This window comes from Capricornis sumatraensis, chromosome 20 (genome assembly GCF_032405125.1).
Source record: "Capricornis sumatraensis isolate serow.1 chromosome 20, serow.2, whole genome shotgun sequence".
Lineage (NCBI taxonomy): Eukaryota > Metazoa > Chordata > Mammalia > Artiodactyla > Bovidae > Capricornis > Capricornis sumatraensis.
Window position 1 is genome coordinate 25,957,919 of NC_091088.1, and position 19,700 is coordinate 25,977,618.

A 19,700-nucleotide genomic window follows, 5' to 3' on the forward strand; every position below is an offset into this window, starting at 1 on the left:
GAGTGGGATGCCATTGCTAACTAAGCACAGTGTACTTGAAATCTGAAAGTAAAAACTATACATATTATCCAGGAAGTCTGAGAGTTGAATTTTTCTCCTTATTTATTTGGCAAATGAGAATTCATGAACATGCATCAATGAGATAGATACTAGCAGACAATTTAATCTCACACACAGATTATTTTACACTGGAGAGCAAGGGATAATTTCAGAAGACATAGAAAAATCATAGTCTAAAAGGCTTCCTGCTCCCAGAAGTATGGTGGAATATCTAATTCACTGTATGCATGTGTGCAGGAATGTGCGTGCGTGCGCGTGCATGCGCGCATACACATCCCTATAATTACACACAAAAGGATGCTCACACTGAAATTTTTAAAAACTATGCTGAAATATATGAGGAGAAAATTCTCATATTTTTAGTTGAATTACTGAGTTTCCTTCTTTTAAAAGTAAAAGATTCCCAGAGAAAAGGAAACACAAAGGAAAGAGGGATCTAGAAAGGTAGGTAATACTGAATCTGGCTTTTTCCTTATAAATGGCTACGGAAGACACAAGGCATGGAAGAAAAAGGAACTTCAAAACACCTTATCCTTACTGGAAGGATAAAATAGAAGTGTTCTTTGTATACATGTGCTACATCTGGAAACATCAAGGAAACTGAACTGGGTTGCTCTACTTTGAGAACGGATAAAGAGGATTTTTAATCATGAAACTTGTCTCATTGTTGTCCAAAAGTCCCTCAGGGTAAGAACTTGTTTTAAATCGATCCCAATTTTATTGAGCCTCCAGACAACAGGCAGAAGCGAACAAAATATTCTCTGGAAGGGAAGAATTCTAAGGAATATGTGCTCACAGTGGAACATCACAGCAACAAGTGGAATTTGAGCTAGTTAAAATAAAAGCCATAGAATGACAACAACAAAGCTTTGGTAATAAAATCATAAAATGCAGAACATAAACAAACCATGTGTAGTATAATTAGAAAAATGTCACAGGGAATTAAAATATAAGTTAGGAGCAACAGACAATACAAATAATAAAGGAGATTTGGAAAAGTACCAAACTGAATTTCTAAAACTGAAAAAAGAATTACTATACAGTATTTGAATTTAAAAGCTCAATGGATGTTTTTCATTGAAAATTCTAAATAACTAAAGATATTATGAATTAGATGCTCACTCTGAAGGAATTTTCCAGAATGCATCATGGGGAGTGAAGAAAATAAGAGAAAAAGGAAGAGGTTCAGAGGATAGAAATAGAAGACACAACACATGTTTAATCAAGTTTCCTGAAACACAAGATGAGAAACTGAGGGAGAGACAATATTGAAGGCTAAGAGTTTTCCAAACTTTATGAAAAACACAAATCTTCAATACGAAAGGCATGTGTCCACTGAAAAACTAAACATTCAACTTAGTTTGACAATAACAAATCTAAAAATTGGAGGATGAGAATAATAAAAATAGCATCAGATTTTAATGAGGTGGAAAACAAATTTATATTACATAGTCTCAGTTTCTTTAATGATTAAAAGGTTATTCTAATTTTCTATTTCTTCTGAGTCAAATTATTAGTTATACTTTTTCTAAGAATTTGTCTATAATATCTGTTTTCAAATATTTTAGACTAAATCATTACTAATTTTTTATCTTTCTAATCTTGACAGCCCTGTGGTTATTCTCATTGTTATTTCTGATGTATTTATTGGCTCCTTTCCTGCTTTTATTCATCATAAGTCTTGTCGAAAGTTTGTTAATTTTATTAGTCCTTTAAGAAAACCAGTATTCGGTTTTATTGAGACTCTAAAGTGTAAAGTTACTTTCCATCTCTTTAAAACCTGCCATTACATTTTTCATCCTTCTATCTTGGGGTTTGTTATTGTCAAACCAAGTTAACTGTTTAGCTTATTCAATATCAGCCAGCCTCTTATTTTTTTATACAACCACTTGTAAAATGTCTGCAACTTTTCATCTAAGGAAGCTTTATCTAATCTCACAAGTTTTTATATAGTATTTTTACTACTTAGGTCTAAATATATTTTAATTTCTATTAAGATTTCATCCTTGATTCATGATTATGCAGAGTATGGTTTCTAACATCCAATCATATGACATTTGTCTAGTTTCTTCTTATATAAAAAGCTTTATTGAGATATAACTCTTATGTTGTACAATTTACCTGTTAAAGTATACAGTGATTTTGACTATATCACAGAGTTTTGCAGCCATCACCAAATCAATTTTATGACATTTCCAATCTTCCAAAAGAAACCTCATACCTACTAGTAGCATTCCCCATTTCCCTGCAACCCTCTACCCCAGCCCTAGGCAAACAAGAATCTACTATAGATTTGCCTGTAGATTTGCCTGTTTTGGACATTTCATACAATATGCAGTCTTTTTATCTACAAAAAAGTTACAAAAATTAAAAAGAGTTTTAAAAGTTTCCTGTTACAAAATATAGAGGTGAATAGCCTTTCTAAACACCATTAGCAGCTAGAAAGTATAAAAAATATGATGATGGTAGCAACATAAAACAGAAAACAAATAGGAGTAAACCAAACAGAATATCTGCCAGATCTTTAAGGAAAAAAGTGGGAAACCATTTTGATAGGCATTCTTCAACTACATGGCAGGATAAAAACATTAATATCATAAAAATATAATTTATCCCAAGATTTCTCTATAGATCAGTGTAATTCCATTCAAAAATCCCAATGGTAGTTGAATTTGACAGTTAGTTAAAGATGAATGCTCAAGATTGTGAAAAAATAATGGGAGAGAAAACAGATTTCCCTACCAGATATCAGCTTCTTAAAAACTCTAGCAATTAAGACAGTGTGATATCAGAACAGGGGTAGGCAAGTAGTTCAGTGGAGCAGAAGAGGAAATTCAGAAACAGACCCACACCTAAATGGAAAGTTTTATGAGAAAAGTGGACTCCAGATTAGTGAGGTTATGCACTTGTGAAAATATGAAATTGGGCCCCTCCTGTACTCCCTACATAAAAATCAACTCCAGGTATGTTAAGGCCTTATGTGAAAGGCACCATCAAAAAAATTTAGATAAGAATTTACCCTTTGTAATATGGTAAGATTTTCTAAAATAAATTTTAGAGTAAAGCATAACTTACAAAGGAAAAGATGAATAAATTCTGCTTATCAAATGACTCTCTAAAGAGAGCTCTTAAACTGGAAGATACTCTCACTAGATATAACCATTAAAAACAGGGAACCCAAAATGTTTAATAAACTCTTAGAAACCAATGAGAAAAAAGACAAGAAACTCTAAAGAAAAATAGGCAGAATTCTAGACAAAACTTTTCAAAACAGGAATCGTGAATTGCCAGTGAACACAGGAAAAGATACTGATGGTCATTAGAAACCAAGAAATTTCAAAGCCAAGTGATATTATTTAATACCTAATGGACTGACAAAAATTTTAAATGTCTGATTGTATTAAATGTGTTGATTATATTACATTACATATTTCTGATGGACATGTAAATTAGTTCAACCACTTTAGAAAATGGTTCTGCATTTATTATTAAGTTAAAAAGCAATTACCTAAAAATCAAATTTTTCTCCTAGAAGCACAATCTAGAAAACCGCTCACAGTTGATATCAACAAGGTGATTGATAACAGCAACGTTTATCTTAGCAAAAGCAAAGTAAAACGAGAATCTGAAGAAACACCAATATCTACAGATAGGAGAATGGAGATGGGAGAATGGACTATGACCACAACAAAAGTCAAAATTATATTTTCAATAGCTGCGTGTCAACACTGACGAAGTTCAAGACAATGCTGAGGGAACAGAGCAACAGATAAATATCTAATGTAGGAATCCCTTTGCTTAAAAACATACAAGACTCAACAGGTTAGAGGTATGTATGGAAATCAGAGAATGGTAAAATAGCAAGTGCATTATGAGAGTGTCAAATGTACTTCCAACCTACTTTTCAAGTTGGATTGAGGAATACACGGATGTATTATATATTTTATTCTTTTTCCTTAATCTAGAGGGCTTCCCTGATAGCTCAGTTGGTAAGGAATCCCCCTGCAATGCAGGAGAACCTGGTTCAATTCCTCAGTGGGAGGATCTCCTGGAGAAGGGATAGGCTGCCCACTCCAGTATTCTTGGGCTTCCCTTGTGGCTCAGCTGGTAAAGAGTCTGCCTGCAGTGTGGGAGACCATTGCAGTCACATGTACTTCACCATTTGACCAACTGAGCACACCAGTTGACCATTTTGACCAATTGACCACACCAGTCAAATGCACTCCTGACCTTTCTTTTCAAGTTGGGTTGAGGAATACATGGATGTATTATATATTTTATTGTTTTTCCTTAATCTAAAAAAATTCAATGGAACTACTTTGAATTTTTTAATATAAGCCATTTTTAAATGTTAAAAAGATGTAGTTAGAACTAAAAGAGAACCTCAAAGATAATCACGTAGCGTGATTCTCAAATCATGTGATAACAGTTGAAATGATAATGATGATGATGGTGACAGTAATACTGGCTTACCCTATGACACATTATACTAGGAAGTTAATTATTTCTGATACTGATATACCAAGGTTGTCGAACGGCTTATCTTCAAAAACTGTCAACTAAAGCAGAATCAAATTTCTTTACACTATCACATCACATTCACAGGGTGACTTTAACATCTGCCCTGTTTTTTGGGGAGGGTGGGCTTGCAGAGGTAACCACAGCAGGAATCTCCTACAACACAGAGCCAATTTAGGCATACCTTGCTTGATCTGCTATTTCTGGTAAAACCTGAATAAGTGAGGTGTTTCTATGCACAATTAGATTTCTTTTCCTGGAATTCTTTCTGGACTTTTTTTCAGAATCTGGTTGTATCCATGGAAGTATGTGTGTGTGCTAAGTTGCTCTGTGTCCAACAAGCCTGCTCAGTCCGACTCTGCACAGCCTATGGACTGGAGCCCACCAGGCTCCTCTGTCCATTGGGTTTTCCAAGAATACTGGAGTGGGTTGCCATGTCCGTCTCCAGGGGATCTTCCCGACCCAGGGATTAAACCCTAGTCTTTATCCCTTCTGCATAGGCATGTGCTTTCTTAACCACTAGCAGCACCGTGGGAAGCTCATCTTATTCACCGTGACATAACTTTCATTTAGAAAGTGGTTAACATTTACTGAATTCTCTGTGTTAGGCAGTCACACATTATCTCATTTAATTCTTAAGTAACCTAATAAGGTGGGCACTATTATTCATTTTATTAAGTTAATGAAGAAGCACATGACTTGAAAGGTTAATAGACTTACCAAAGGTTTCAGTGCCCACAGGTGATTGGTCTGGGTCTGAACCAGGTCTGGCTGATTCTAGACTCTGAGGTGCTGGCCCTCTATCTAGTCCTTTTTTTCCCCTCAAGAATTGAAAACTCCGATCAAAGACAACCTCATTTTCTTAGAGGCAAGAAAATCAAGGCCTCTCAACAGAGGTAATGATGCAATACGGGTCAATTTAAGACAACAAAATAGATAATATGCATAACATTATGTTAAAAACTGGGAAAAACGGTTTCAGTTGATTTCCACCTGTTTCCGTATTTATAAAAGAGAGGGGGACCATCAGTGATTCTTAAGTTTTTTTTTAGACCATAGAATCTCTCCCGAGAAGAGTACATGAGAACATATTGATGTAGTGTTTGCATATGATGCCAAGGGTTCCTTCGCCCCTTGAAACTCATTCCCAAGTCTTGTCAAGATGAGTAGACTTCAGGTCAAGAATCTCTGGACCCCAAAGATCTGTGAAGTCCCTTCCAGCTGAATCATTCAGCTTTTCTAAAATATCTCTTTAAATAGTTACAAAGGGAGCCTTCCTAGCCAGCCACAGGGAAAAGAAGGCGCCTTTCCTCCGCAAACCTCTACTATCTGCAAACTGAGAAGCTCAGTGGGGCCTCGCCAATATTTTAGTGTCTGCCAAGGAGGGCTTTGTGTCAGGCTTATTGGCAGTAAACCAGGAAATGAGGACGGGGGCATTAATAGCCTTTGTAAACAGCACCTTCAAGGTCTTCAATCACCAATTTGAGGGTGTTCACCACCAGGGTGGAAAAAATAAAAAGGAGGAGGAAAAAGCTAAACAGGAAATGCAATGAAAGGAGATGAAAGCAGATCAATAAAGAGAGAAACATTTGGTTTGAAGTCTTTCCTTTAAAATAATGGGAAACCACCCCCAGCCCCCGGCCACTCCCTCCAGAAAGTAATTTGGGGCATTACCGCAGGTCTGGCCCTTAGGTGTAATTGCCCCAGATTCCAGCCACACAGAGGTTTAGAATTCCAGGGCTTGTGCAAGGAATTCAGTTTGAGGAGATAGATTTATAAAAACCTTTTAAATAGATGGTGTTTTTTTTTAAAAGGATTTATTTAATGTTAGAAGACAATACTATGGAGTTTATTTTATTTTTCTTCTTCCCAAATTAAGAGGAGGCAAAAGGAGTTATTCTCAGGGTGCATAGTATACTGCAATGGGTGAGGATAGTGCAATGCCACAGTATGGAACTGCATCTTGAGCTGAATTTCTGGAGTGAACAAGCAATAGGATTTTCCCTTAGAGCCTTGAGGCTTTCCTGATAGCTCTGATGGTAAAGAAGCCATCTACAATGCCAGAGACATAGGAGACACAGATTCAGTCCCTGGATCAGGAAAATTCCCTGAAGCAGGAAATGGCAACCTGCTCCAGTATTCCTGCCCGGAGAATTCCATGGACAGAGGAACCTGGTAGGCTCTAGTTCATGGGGTTGCAAAGAGTGAGACATGACTGAAAAACTAACACTTAGAGCCTTGCGGGTGAGATACTGGTCCCCATGGTCCCCTAGGTCATTCAGAATCCAACAGCCTCTGCCTTTGGAAACAGGAAGCACTGTCCTTAGAGATGAAGGACCAAGAATTGTGGAGGCTTGAAGGAAAACTGGTCCTCGCAGCAGGCCAGGAGTGAGAAAGAAATGGGAACACATTGCATTTCAAGTCTTTAATTTATTTTTTAGGCATTCATTTTGTTTCTAAGACCTTGAACAGAATGCCAATCTCATGATCACACTTTTTTCCTTTCTGTTTTGCAGAGATGAGACTGGAGAATTAAAGGGATTCTAGAAGGAAGGTGAGTGGATTGGAGGTTTAGGGGAAGATAAGGAGACAGAAACACGATTCAATTACATGATGGAAGGGGCCATTATTTTGTGGCTTGAAAAGATGGACATTTCCAATCCCATCCCTAAATGGCTTTCGAACTCCCACCATCTAGAGAGCTCATCGTATTTCTTTGACTGGGTGAGTCTCCAGCAAGAGAGTGGTTTTTGATGAAAATCCCCAATGCCTTTCCAAATCCTATTTTGCAAACTGAAAAGGGCAAAAATCATCCTTTCCATTCATTTTATAATGCTAGCTATGTTTAAAAATAAGCATCTATCTTTTCTTACTACTGTCATTCAGTAAAAGGAAGACCATCCATTATTTTAGTTTAAGATTCATTCACTCATTAAATAATATTTTTAAAACATTTGCTTTCATTTGGCCATTCTATGAAGCACTCAACAGATGGAGAGCACAGAATAATTTTTTCCCTCGAACCTCTCTTCTTTCCCTTTCTTTTAGGCTTCAGACTTCTAGCACACAGACAGAGAGGCAGAGGGATGGTGGAAGTCTGAACTGCAAACATCTTTATTTTTATTCTCTGGTTTCCTTTGTTGTTGTTCAGGGGTCATTTTACGATGGATGCTTTATGATACCTAAATTACTCACTGATCTCTCCCTTGCAAATCCCAGTGATTTACAGATCTTAATTTTATAGATATTCCCTGCAAGACCCCCTGTCTCTGGAACCTCATACTTTCTTCACATTCTTTTCCTGGAGTCCCAGTTTCTGTGGTCACCGGGTCACAGAGCACCAACTGTCACCATAAACCATCAAGTTTGTTCCTTCTTTCTGGGGTCTCCTTGGGGGAAACCCACTTGTCTGTGAGCTGTGTGTCACCCCTGAGTGCCTCTCAGACAGTCACTTTAGGAAGCACCCATGACAAACCCACTGAGTACTGTAGGTTCTCAATCTTGGTGGCACACTGAGCTTAGCTGGAGAATTCTGAAAAATAAATTCTATTTATTTATTCAAGTTGCAAAATAAGATTTGGAAAGGCATTGGGGATTTTCATCAAATCCACCCTCTTGCTGGAGACTCTCTTAATTGCAGAGATAAGGTGAGTTCCCTAGATGGTGGGAGTTCGAAGTCCCCTACCCAGAGATTCTGAGATCAATCAGCTGGCATCCCTGGCATCAGATTGTTTAAAACTTCCTTGTTTGTTTGTTTAGTTGCTAAGTCGTGTCCGACTCTTTGTGATTTGCAACCGAGTGTAAGAACTACTGCTTTTTAGGGTCTGTCCATTCCTTGTCGCTTTTTCCAGCCACATTGGGCTTCCCTGATGGCTCAGTCAGTAAAGAATCTGCCTGCAAGGCAGGAGACCCAGGTTCAATCAGTCAGGAAGATCTTCTGAAGAAGGGAATAGCCCCCCCCCCCCAATCTAGTATTCTTTCCTGGAGAATTCCATGAACAGATGAGCCTGGAGAACTACAGTCCATGGGGTTGCAAAGTTGGACACGAATGAGTGACTAACATTGGCAATGAGAATTCATGATATATCCAGACATGTGAAGACTTCGGTGTACTTTCTTTTTGAGGTTTCTGAGATTGTGGGTGTTAATATCCATCAAAGACCTCCCCTCTCTCCCATTCCCCAAGCCCAGGGAAGCTGCATGGGGGGATTAATTATGAAAATAGTATAGGTGCTGAGATGGAAACAGCGACCTTACCCTGAAGATCCAGCTCTTCTAACAGAATGTACTCTCTTCTCAGATTCCCTGAAGCCTGAATCAAAACCCAACTCCTCAAACACTGTGATGAGATTTTGAATCAACAGAAGAATCCCTTCCCACCATGGTTCAATGCCTCAGCTCTGTGGTATCTAGTGGCACCATTGTAAGAAGTCCCAGTCTTTGTCAGCCTGCAATTAAATCAGTGCCGAGGAGTCTTCACATTCAGAACCTAAGCTCTACAGTGTTTTGAGAAATGACTGTTCAAGCTTGATGGGAGTGGGAGAATTCTGAGGTTTAATTGCAGGAAATTTCACAGGAAAGGCATTCAGTGAATTCATCAAGCCCTGCCTTCCTGAAAGTCTCTTCTTAATGCCAGGTGCAAAGTGGCTTTAACACTCAGAGGCTAAGTATCTCTTATACCATAAAACACCATTCTGGGTAAACATGAAGAGGTTTACTAGAGAGAGTGTAAACTTCCCAGAAAAGATTAGATAATAGTCCTCGGCAGGTGCAATGCAGACATGTATGGCCATGGATGGAACTCTCTGAGCGTGTCTTGATTTAAACAGCAATCCTGGAGCCCCCTCCTTGAATCGGGAAGATATGGAAGGAACAAAGGGATTGGATCAAAATGTGGGAGTTCATTTGATCCTAGGATACGCTGCAGATCCTAAGACCCATTTAAACCCTGACAAATCTAAAAGCATGATGGCAGATGAATTTGCAAGTGGAGAGCGCAACTGATACATTTAATAACCATGGAAGAAAATGGTCTCTGTAGGACACTCTTAGGACTTGCAAGTTCTCAAATTCTTGAAGGTTGTAGAATGTGGGGGAAATGGTGTTGCTCACTTGCAAATGGTTTGGCCCAACACCAATAAATTACTCACTGAAACTCTGGCAGGTTAAAATGGTGGCTTTTGCTTTGCTTGAGTTTCCATGACCTTTAAGTAAACTTCCTTCAGGACAAATAATGTTACCCTTATCCAATTCCCCACCTCTTTGCCACATACAGAATCTCAACCAGAATCTGTGTATAGATGAGAATGACATCATTATTACAATGAGGGTTTAATCTAATAAAATAGTCCTTCAAATTTGTTGCACTTGGCTTTGATTAGTTCCTTCCAATTTCCTTTGAAATTTCAGGTGGGATAAGTAGCAAGAATGACTTTTATCCATGTGAAAGATGTAGTTAAGAGTCAGAAGAGGAAAGCAGAGAACGCAAAGATATACAAGAGTCTTCCCTTCCTGGATTCACAGGAAGACACCTGCTCCAACCTAGAAATGGCTGCAGTATGAATTCTTTTATGAACCATGGTGTACACTGAAGCCCCTTCATGGATTACAGCCTTGTTGTGGTGAAGAGACTTGTATGTGGTTCAAGAAGCAACATTTAGAACTAGACATAGAACAACGGACTGATTCAAAATTGGGAAAGGAGTGCAAGGCTGTATATTGCCACCCTGTATATTTAACTTATATGCAGAGTGCATCATGTGAAATGCCAGGCTGGATGAATCACAAGCTGGAACCAAGACTGCCAGGAGAAATATCAACAACCTCAGATATGCAGATGATATCACTATAATGGCATTAAGTGAAGAGGAACTAAAGAGCCTCTTGATGAAGGTTAAAGAGGAGAGTGAACAAGCAGGCTTAAAAGTCAACCTTCAAAAAACTAAGATCATAGCATCTGGTGCCATCATTTCATGGCAATTAGAGGGGAAAAGGAGGAAACAGTGACAGATTTTATTTTCTTGGGCTCCAAAATCATGTGGACGATGACTGCCGCTATGAAATTAAAAGGTGCTTGCTCCTTGGAACAAAAGCTATGACCAACCTGCTGCTGCTGCTGCTAAGTCGCTTCAGTCGTGTCCAACTCTGTGTGACCCCAGAGACGGCAGCCCACCAGGCTCCCCCATCCCTGGGATTCTCCAGGCAAGAACACTGGAGTGGGTTGCCATTTCCTTCTCCAATGCATGAAAGTGAAAAGTGAAAATGAAGTCACTCAGTCATGTCTGACTTCTAGCGACCCCATGGATTGCAGCCTACCAGGCTCCTCTGTCCATGGGATTTTCCAGGCAAGAGTACTGAAGTAAGGTGCCATTGCCCTCTCCAGATGACAAACCTAGACAGCATACTGAAAAAACAGAGATATTACTTGGCCTACAATGGTCCCTATAGTCAAAGCTATTGCTTTTCCAGTAGTCGTGTATGGATCTGAAAGTTGGATCATAAAGAAAGCTAAGCACCAAAGAACTGATGCTTTTGAATTGTGGTGCTGGAGAAGACTCTTGAGAGTCCCTTGGACAGCAAGGATATCCAACCAATCAACCCTAAAGGAAACCAACCCTGACTATTCATTGGAAGGACTGTTGCTGAAGCTGAAGCTGCAATACTTCGGCCACTGATGCAGAGAGCCAATTCTTTGGAAATGACACCTGATGCTGGGAAAAGCCGAAGGCAAAGGGTGAAGGGGGCAGCAGAGTATGAGTTGGTTGGATATTATCACTGACTCAATGGACATGAATTTGAGCAGACTCCAGGAGATAGTAGAGGACAGAGGACCCTGGTGTGCTACAGTCCATGGGTTAACAAAGAGTTGGATACGATTTAGCAACTTTACAACAATACAAACTGACGGCGAGTGATGCTAAACTAATGTACAGAAACACTGTGAGGAAGCTGAAGGTCTTTTTGACACTGAGAAATCAAGGTTCTACAAGATGATGATTTATCCATCTGAGAATTCTGATTAGAATTCTTAATCCTATAGTCTTTGTTTTTTTCTTTTAAATTAAAAAAAAAATGGAAGAGCTAATACTTGTGTAGGGAACATTCTAAGTGAAATAAAAGGATGTATGATTGCAAGTAGGCTGCTTTCCATGAGTATTCTCCAGACACCTTCTGAAGGAAGCTGCACCTTCATTTTGCAATCCAACCTTTAGACGTGGGATTAGCAGCAAAGACCATGCTGGCTGCCTGATGTTATTCTGACAGCTGATGACACGGACAGTTCATGGGCCCACCTCACAGCCTAAAAACAAGAGGACTACTATTGACTGAGTGCTATGGGTTTGATATCTGTGATCACAATGAACTCCATCAACACCATGTCAGGACCAACTCATTTGTGCAGCTCAGTACAAAGTGAAAATATGGAACCCCTTGTGTCAAAATTAAGAATTTTAAGATGGCACTAGCAGAGCACCAAGCTAAGTAAGAGGCCCTTCCTAATTACATAGGCCACACCTCCATGGAGGGGGCCTGTACCACTTACTAGGGGAGCACTGTTATCCCCAGTGAACAAATGAGAGGAGGAGGCCCACCGAAGCAGTATGATTTGACAAAGGTTGGACCAGTGAGGGTCACAAACCATATTCAAGCCAGGTGTACTGGACCAAAGACTGCAGTCTGTCTGCAATCTTGAGTGGGTTGGTCCCTGAACCTCAAGGACATCTTCCTGGGTCAGTGGGTCAAATTACTATGCAGTAATGTTCATATAGTTCACTTAGAAAGGAGTCTGCCTGCCTGGGAAATGTTTAGGGTGATAAACACATTATGATAATTCAAACTGAATTATAATTCTTGTCTTGGATTGTAAAATGCCATTCAGGGTGCAAGTCCGTAGATGAATCAAATTTATTTATTGTAAGTATGTCTAGTCAAAACAGGAGAACTGCTTAACATTATAATTAAAACCGATACATATCTAGTTGAAAAACTATCCAGAACCCAAAACACCTCCACAGGAGATGTCTACATACTTTGGCACAAAATCTCCCTGCCCCTTCCAAAACATTTAATTTTTTATTCTGAATGGAAGATTGAAACTTTTCTCACAATATCATATCAAACAAAAGTGCAGTATTATGCATTCAATAAACCTCAGTACCAGGCAACCCAGGAATCAGTTGCTCTTGTGTTGTAAGCTGAGACTCAAGGAAACATTTATTTATTTAAAATATTTTTGCCCATACGTTAGACAGCAATATTTCATTTCACTGTGTTTTAAGACAGCCCTGTAGACAGAAATCCTGCAGACCAAGGCTATGATCATGCTTACATTTGTAGACAGATTTAATTATTTTTTCTTTGATGTCAGATATTCACTGAGAGTTTTACATATGAACCTAGTTCATTTGAACGTGCGCTGTATATTGACTATGGAAAACCATACACCTCTTTTTAAATTGTACTCATTATTTTCTCTATACATTTCACCACAAGCATGGCAACTTTCTGATAGCATATGCAGGAGTGGGGTTGGGGTTAGGGTTAGAAATAGGGTTAGTGAGTAGCAGACAAAGCCTTGCAAGTTGTTTCAAGGAGACACAAGTAGAGAAGACGCAGGAAGATGGACAGTGATGTCATTAGACAGGTAGAACTTAGTGTCCTCTCTTAGAGGTGACAAAACTTCAGAGGTGAAGTTTTTACAGTGTCACTGCTGATTGCTTATGTTGATATTTTAGTATCAAAAATTCTTTAGGACCAACCTAAATCTTTCAGTGTTTTTATCTGACTCTTTTAATTTTGTAAATAAGTGACATCTCCCTTATTGCTATTATCAGTGAGCATGATCTAGACCACTGTTCTTCAAGGTATGGACTCTCCAACCCAGCAGCATCAGCGTTACCTGGGCACCCAGTGAACCAGCAGTTCTGGGGTTGGGACCTGGTCATCAGTGTTTAAAAAGGTCTCCAGTTGATATGGGTCTCTCTGATATGGGGTAAGGTTTGGGAACCACTGAGCTAGAAGTTGAGAACATGTCACAAGGAGAGATCCCGCATGGTCCCAAAGTGAGAGGCTTTGTCTTGGATAATGAGTAAGGATGCAGATTCACACACATTCTGTAGGTTTTCCATGTACCTTAAAAGCAGGGATATTCTGAAAGTAGTGTGAACTCTTTTTTTTTTTTTTTTTTTTGATGCAAGCAGTGACTATGTTTTCAAATTTTTAATCTTTTGTGTTTTATTTTTTATAACTGGAGGATAACTGCTTTACAATATTATGTTAGTTTCTGCCATACATCAACATGAATCAACCACAGGTATACTTATGTCCCCTCCGTCTTGAACCTCCTTCCCACCCCTCTAGGTTGTCACAGAGCACCGGTTTGAGCTCCCTGCATCAAACAGCAAATTCCCACTGGCCATCCCTTTTACAGATGGTAATATATGTAATGCATGTAACATAATGAGTATGTTTCAATGTTGCTCTTTCAATTCATCCCTCCCTCTCTTTCCCCTACTGTGTCCTTGAGTCTGTTTTCCAGGTCTGCATCTCCATTGCAGCTCTACAGATAGGTTCATCAGTGCCATCTTTCTAAATCAAAGGTCTTGTGTTCTAGGACAGGTTGCCGCTGTCATGTCCAATTCTTTTGTGACCCCATGGACACTGTAGCCTTCCAGGTTCCTCTGTCCATGGGATCTCCCAGGTAAGAATACTGGAGTGGGCTGCCCTTTCCTTTCTCCAGGGGATGATCCTCCCGACCCAGGGATCAAACCTGCATATCCTGCACTGGCGGGTGCCTTCTTTACCACTGAGCCACCAGGAAAGCCCTCAAGGATAGGCACGCATCACAAATCTCAGGTGTACACCCCCACTGCATCAGCATAGCCCGAGGAACATCTGAAAATAGCCCGACATCCTTGACGCCCATAATATTCACATTTAATTGGTCTGGGGTGATACCACATCTTTTTAAAGTTTTTCAAGATGATCCTATGTGCATTTAGGATTGAGGGCAATCACTATAAATGTATGGTATTCCTGTTACTACTATTAGTAAGTATTTATTAATGTGTTTTAAAGCAGATATCTGAGATTTAAGTCATCCCTTTACTATAAAGAAGATCAGAGTTTAACTATTTGAACATCCAGGGGAAAGTTCCCTTCCCCACCCTGGGTCTCAGTTTCCCCGTCTGTCCACTGAGGATGCTGCTAACGATGCTCTCTGGTTTTATATTCTATACGTGTCTCCCCATTGACCCAGAGTATTCACAAATGGCAGCCACACTGGGAAGAGGTGCTGGCCTCCCTGTGGAAGGAGAACCAAGGAGGAGAGATGGCTTAGTCCTTACCTGTCACTGGCTCCAGCTGAGTCCACATGACACCAAACTTGTGGATGAATAGGGAGCAATTTAAACATCACCAGGCCCCCTCCTTCACCTGGATGTTTGGCAACAAGAATGCTCTAATATTGATGAATTGTTTGCTGAGACCCAGATTGTCTCCGAGATCCCAGAAAAGCAGTTTGGGGGCTCTCAGCCATTAGCATCTCCACTCTGGTCTCTGATCTTTAAAATGACCCCTTGCCTAGACACACCCTACAATCCACTCACTCAAGAACTCGCTATGAAGCACCCCTCACTCCCAGGGAGGAACCACACCTTGTGTTTTGCCCAAGCCTCTATTAGGCTGAGTTCAATTCCTTGCTTGTAGCACATGTTCAATATATTGTTAATGAGTCAGCAACCAAATGCATGGTAAGTTGTATTTTTAAGAAAAGAGTGGATGAAAATAGCTGATAAAGTTGATGATGATGATAGGGAAAACACGTTTGCGAAGGACTCTCGGTGACAATCAGTGTGATGTAAATTTACACACCGCATTCGCTCATCATGCCTATGAGGTTAGCGCTATACACAGACACGTTGTATACAAGGTGGGAGATTGGTGCTCAGGAGATTCTGGAACCTGCCCAAGTTCACCAAATAGTGGTATCAGTGGGGATTCTGAACCATCCTCTCTCTGACCTGAGACATTCACAGATTCGCAGCATGATAGCATGATGCATGTGTGCCCAGCAATGTCCAACTCTTTGCAACCTGATGGACTGTTCCCTGCCTGGCTCCTCTGTCCATGGGGTTTCTCAGGCAAGAGTACTGGAGTGGGTTGCCATTTCCTTCTCCAGGGGACCTTCCTGACCCAGGGATAGAACTTGCATCTCCTACATTCCTACACTGTTAAGCGAATTCTTTACTCTGAGCCATCAGGGACCAGGGAAGTTCAATGATTAAACCCTCTTTAATGGTTTTCAAGAACCTTCCACTTCTCTTGGTACCTTCCAAATGACATTTTAGTAGAATTATATGTCTATAAATAGTTGGGCTTAGACTCTGTGCCAACTCTCCTTTAAATCCTGAAGTTAAAAAGATAGATGGCATGCTTCTACCATCAAAAATGTCATAATCTTATGGGGGAGACAGACATGTCAGTCATCAGTACACAATGTATTTACAGTCAGAAGTATTGCAAGGAGGAAGAAGCCTTTAATTTACCTACATTGTGGTCTTCACAAAAAGCCGGTGAGGTAGGGTAACCAATCTTAGACACATATCCTGTCTGGCAGGGGAGCATGAACATTATGCAAAGAAAGCTAAGAATGTATACATGCACAGGCATCTACAAACATTAACACATTTATTATATTTACACATATGATATTGTATAGGTAGGCACATTTGCAATGTCTCCTAAACTTTCCTAATTGTAAAAGCGTGTTCAGTTCAGTTCAGTTCAGTTGCTCAGTCGTGTCCGACTCTTTGCGACCCCATGAATTGCAGCACACCAGGCCTCCCTGTCCATCACCAACTCCCGGAGTTCACTCAGATTCACGTCCATCGAGTCAGTGATGCCATCCAGCCATCTCATCCTCTGTCGTCCCCTTCTCCTCCTGCCCCCAATCCCTCCCAACATCAGAGTCTTTTCCAATGAGTCAACTCTTCGCCTGAGGTGGCCAAAGTACTCGAGTTTCAGCTTTAGCATCAGTCCTTCCAAAGAAATCCCAGGGCTGATCTCCTTCAGAATGGACTGGTTGGATCTCCTTGCAGTCCAAGGGACTCTCAAGAGTCTTCTCCAACACCACAGTTCAAAAGCATCAATTCTTCGGTGCTCTGAGTTCTTCACAGTCCAACTCTCACATCCATACATGACCACAGGGAAAACCATAGCCTTGACTAGACAGACCTTAGTCAGCAAAGTAATGTCTCTGCTTTTGAATATACTATCTAGGTTGGTCATAACTTTTCTGCCAAGGAGTAAGTGTCTTTTAATTTCATGGCTGCAATCACCATCTGCAGTGATTTTGGAGCCCAAAAAAATGAAGTCTGACACTGTTTCCACTGTTTCCCCATCTATTTCCCATGAAGTGATGGGACCAGATGCCGTGATCTTAGTTTTCTGAATGTTGAGCTTTAAGCCAACTTTTTCACTCTCCTCTTTTACTTTCATCAAGAGGCTTTTTAGTTCCTCTTCACTTTCTGCCATAAGGGTGGTGTCATCTGCATATCTGAGGTTATTGATATTTCTCCCAGCAATCTTGATTCTAGCTTGTGTTTCTTCCAGTCCAGCATTTCTCATGACGTACTCTGCATATAGGTTAAATAAGCAGGGTGACAATATACAGCCTTGACGTATTCCTTTTCCTATTTGGAACCAGTCTGTTGTTCCATGTCCAGTTCTAACTGTTGCTTCCTGACCTGCATACAGATTTCTCAAGAGGCAGGTCAGGTGGTCTGGTATTCCCATCTCTTTCAGAATTTTCCACAGTTTATTGTGGTCCACACAGTCAAAGGCTTTGGCATAGTCAATAAAGCAGAAATAGATGTTTTCTGGAACTCTCTTGCTTTTTCCATGATCCAGCGGATGTTGGCAATTTGATCTCTGATTCCTCTGCCTTTTTTAAAACAAGCTTGAACATCAGGAAGTTCATGGTTCATGTATTGCTGAAGCCTGGCTTGGAGAATTGTGAGCATTACTTTACTAGCATATGAGATGAGTGCAATTGTGCGGTAGTTTGAGCATTCTTTGGCATTGCCTTTCTTTGGGATTGGAATGAAAACTGACCTTTTCCAGTCCTGTGGCCACTTTTCTGAGGTTTCCCAATTTGCTGGCATATTGAGTGCAGTGCTTTCACAGCATCATCTTTCAGGATTTGAAATAGCTCTACTGGAATTCCATCACCTCCACTATCTTTGTTTGTAGTGATGTTTTCTAAAGCCCACTTGACTTCACATTCCAGGATGCCTGGCTCTGGATTAGTGATCACACCATCATGATTATTTGGGTCGTGAAGATCTTTTTTGTACAGTTCTGTGTATTCTTGCCACCTCTTCTTAATATCTTCTGCTTCTGTTAGGTCCATACCATTTCTGTCCTTTATCGAGCCCATCTTGGCATGAAATAGATATCCCAAAATGCACTTATATTTTATCAAGAATCCTAGGAGATTCTTTCATCTCTAGCAGGATTGGGGAACATGCATGGATGTATAAGAATCTTCATCTCTCATCTTAAATGTGCTTTATAATTTTCAGGATGTAATTTTTAATTACAATAGAATCCCTTTACTGAATTTGGTATTACTTGGAATTCTACATACCACAGGTCAAAATGTGCTCCTTGAAATATAACTTATGTGTAAAATACTGACATAACAATCTTATAAGAGCATCTTTTTTGTTCCTCTACCCCAAGACACACACATGGAATTACACACATGTGTCCCTAAGCTCAAAAGGTCTAAACTTATTTGTCAAATGACTCAATGAATACAGTTATCCCTAAGCTGATCAACAATTCCTTTAGAAGCAAACAATATACAAACTTATGCCTTATATTAATATTAGCTGTGCATATAAAATTATGGGAGACGCTGTCAAATATTATTTCCTTTCTTTTTGCAAATTCACCTAAGTGGGACTCATTTTTCAACACTCAATGGTCATATTTACTGGTCATAATGTATTCCTGGTAATCCAGGCTTCCAAATATACTTTAATATACTGTTGTCCTCCCATGCACCCTGTTTACAATTTCTACACATTTTTACATGCAATTAAAGAAGGCCTGCATTAATATCGAGTATTTATGACTCCATGATTCTGATTTAGAACTTAGCTTTGGAATAAAACCCAGGTTAAAACTGCCTTTGTTGAGCAGCTCTAAAGGGGCTTGGTCCATGGAGCCAACATGTAACAGACCAAGTTGATATGTATCCTGTGGCTAGAACGATAGCCATGGGATCTCATGGTTTGACTCAAGAGCCTTCCTTCCATGGCCGGGACTTTGATGAAGTGAGTGTAGTGGAGTGTGGGTGGGATGTTGGCCAGGAAAGCATCTCTGAGTGCGTCTCCAAGGGTTGCGGTATGCAGTTACACTCCACTCAACACTCGACTGCAGCTACAAAGAGTTGGCCAGTAGCTGTCAGCCAGGCACGTCAGAATCAGGAGGAGTCAGTTCTGGAATTTTGGTTTGAAGGAGCATAACATTTACTGAAAGAGTAATAATAATATAATAATAGCCTTCTTATTACAATGTCAATTTGAAAATGGACTGACTCCCTTTGGTTCTAAGTAGGCAAACCTTAAATCCCAGAGTAACTTCATAAAAATGCATTCATCAGGACTTTTCCTTTTGCAAATGACAGAAACAAGTTTATCAGTTCAAACACAGTGGTTAGGACTTGGCTGCTTTCTGTCTCTCTCTCTTGTCCCCTCCCTCCTTCCCCGCCCCACCTCGCCCCACACCTCTCTTTTTAATAATAGTCTCCATTTCTTTCCCTGGGTGGCCGTATTTCAGGCAGGGCTTTCCCATGTAGCAACCTGAGAGTCACCAACATTTATAGGCTTATAGACCATTCTTTCAGTAAATCCTGCAAAATAAGTTTATCTTCTCAGCCAAAATTCTAGAAATGAGTCTCACTGTCTCCAATTTGTCTGGCTTGGGTCAAATGATCAACCTTTAGCTAACTGGGGTAGACAGGGTGAATGAGACACTCAGACTGGCCAGGTTTTGGTCTCTGTACACACCTACAAGTGAGAATTTGCCTAGCCCCACGGGAAACACAGGAACTA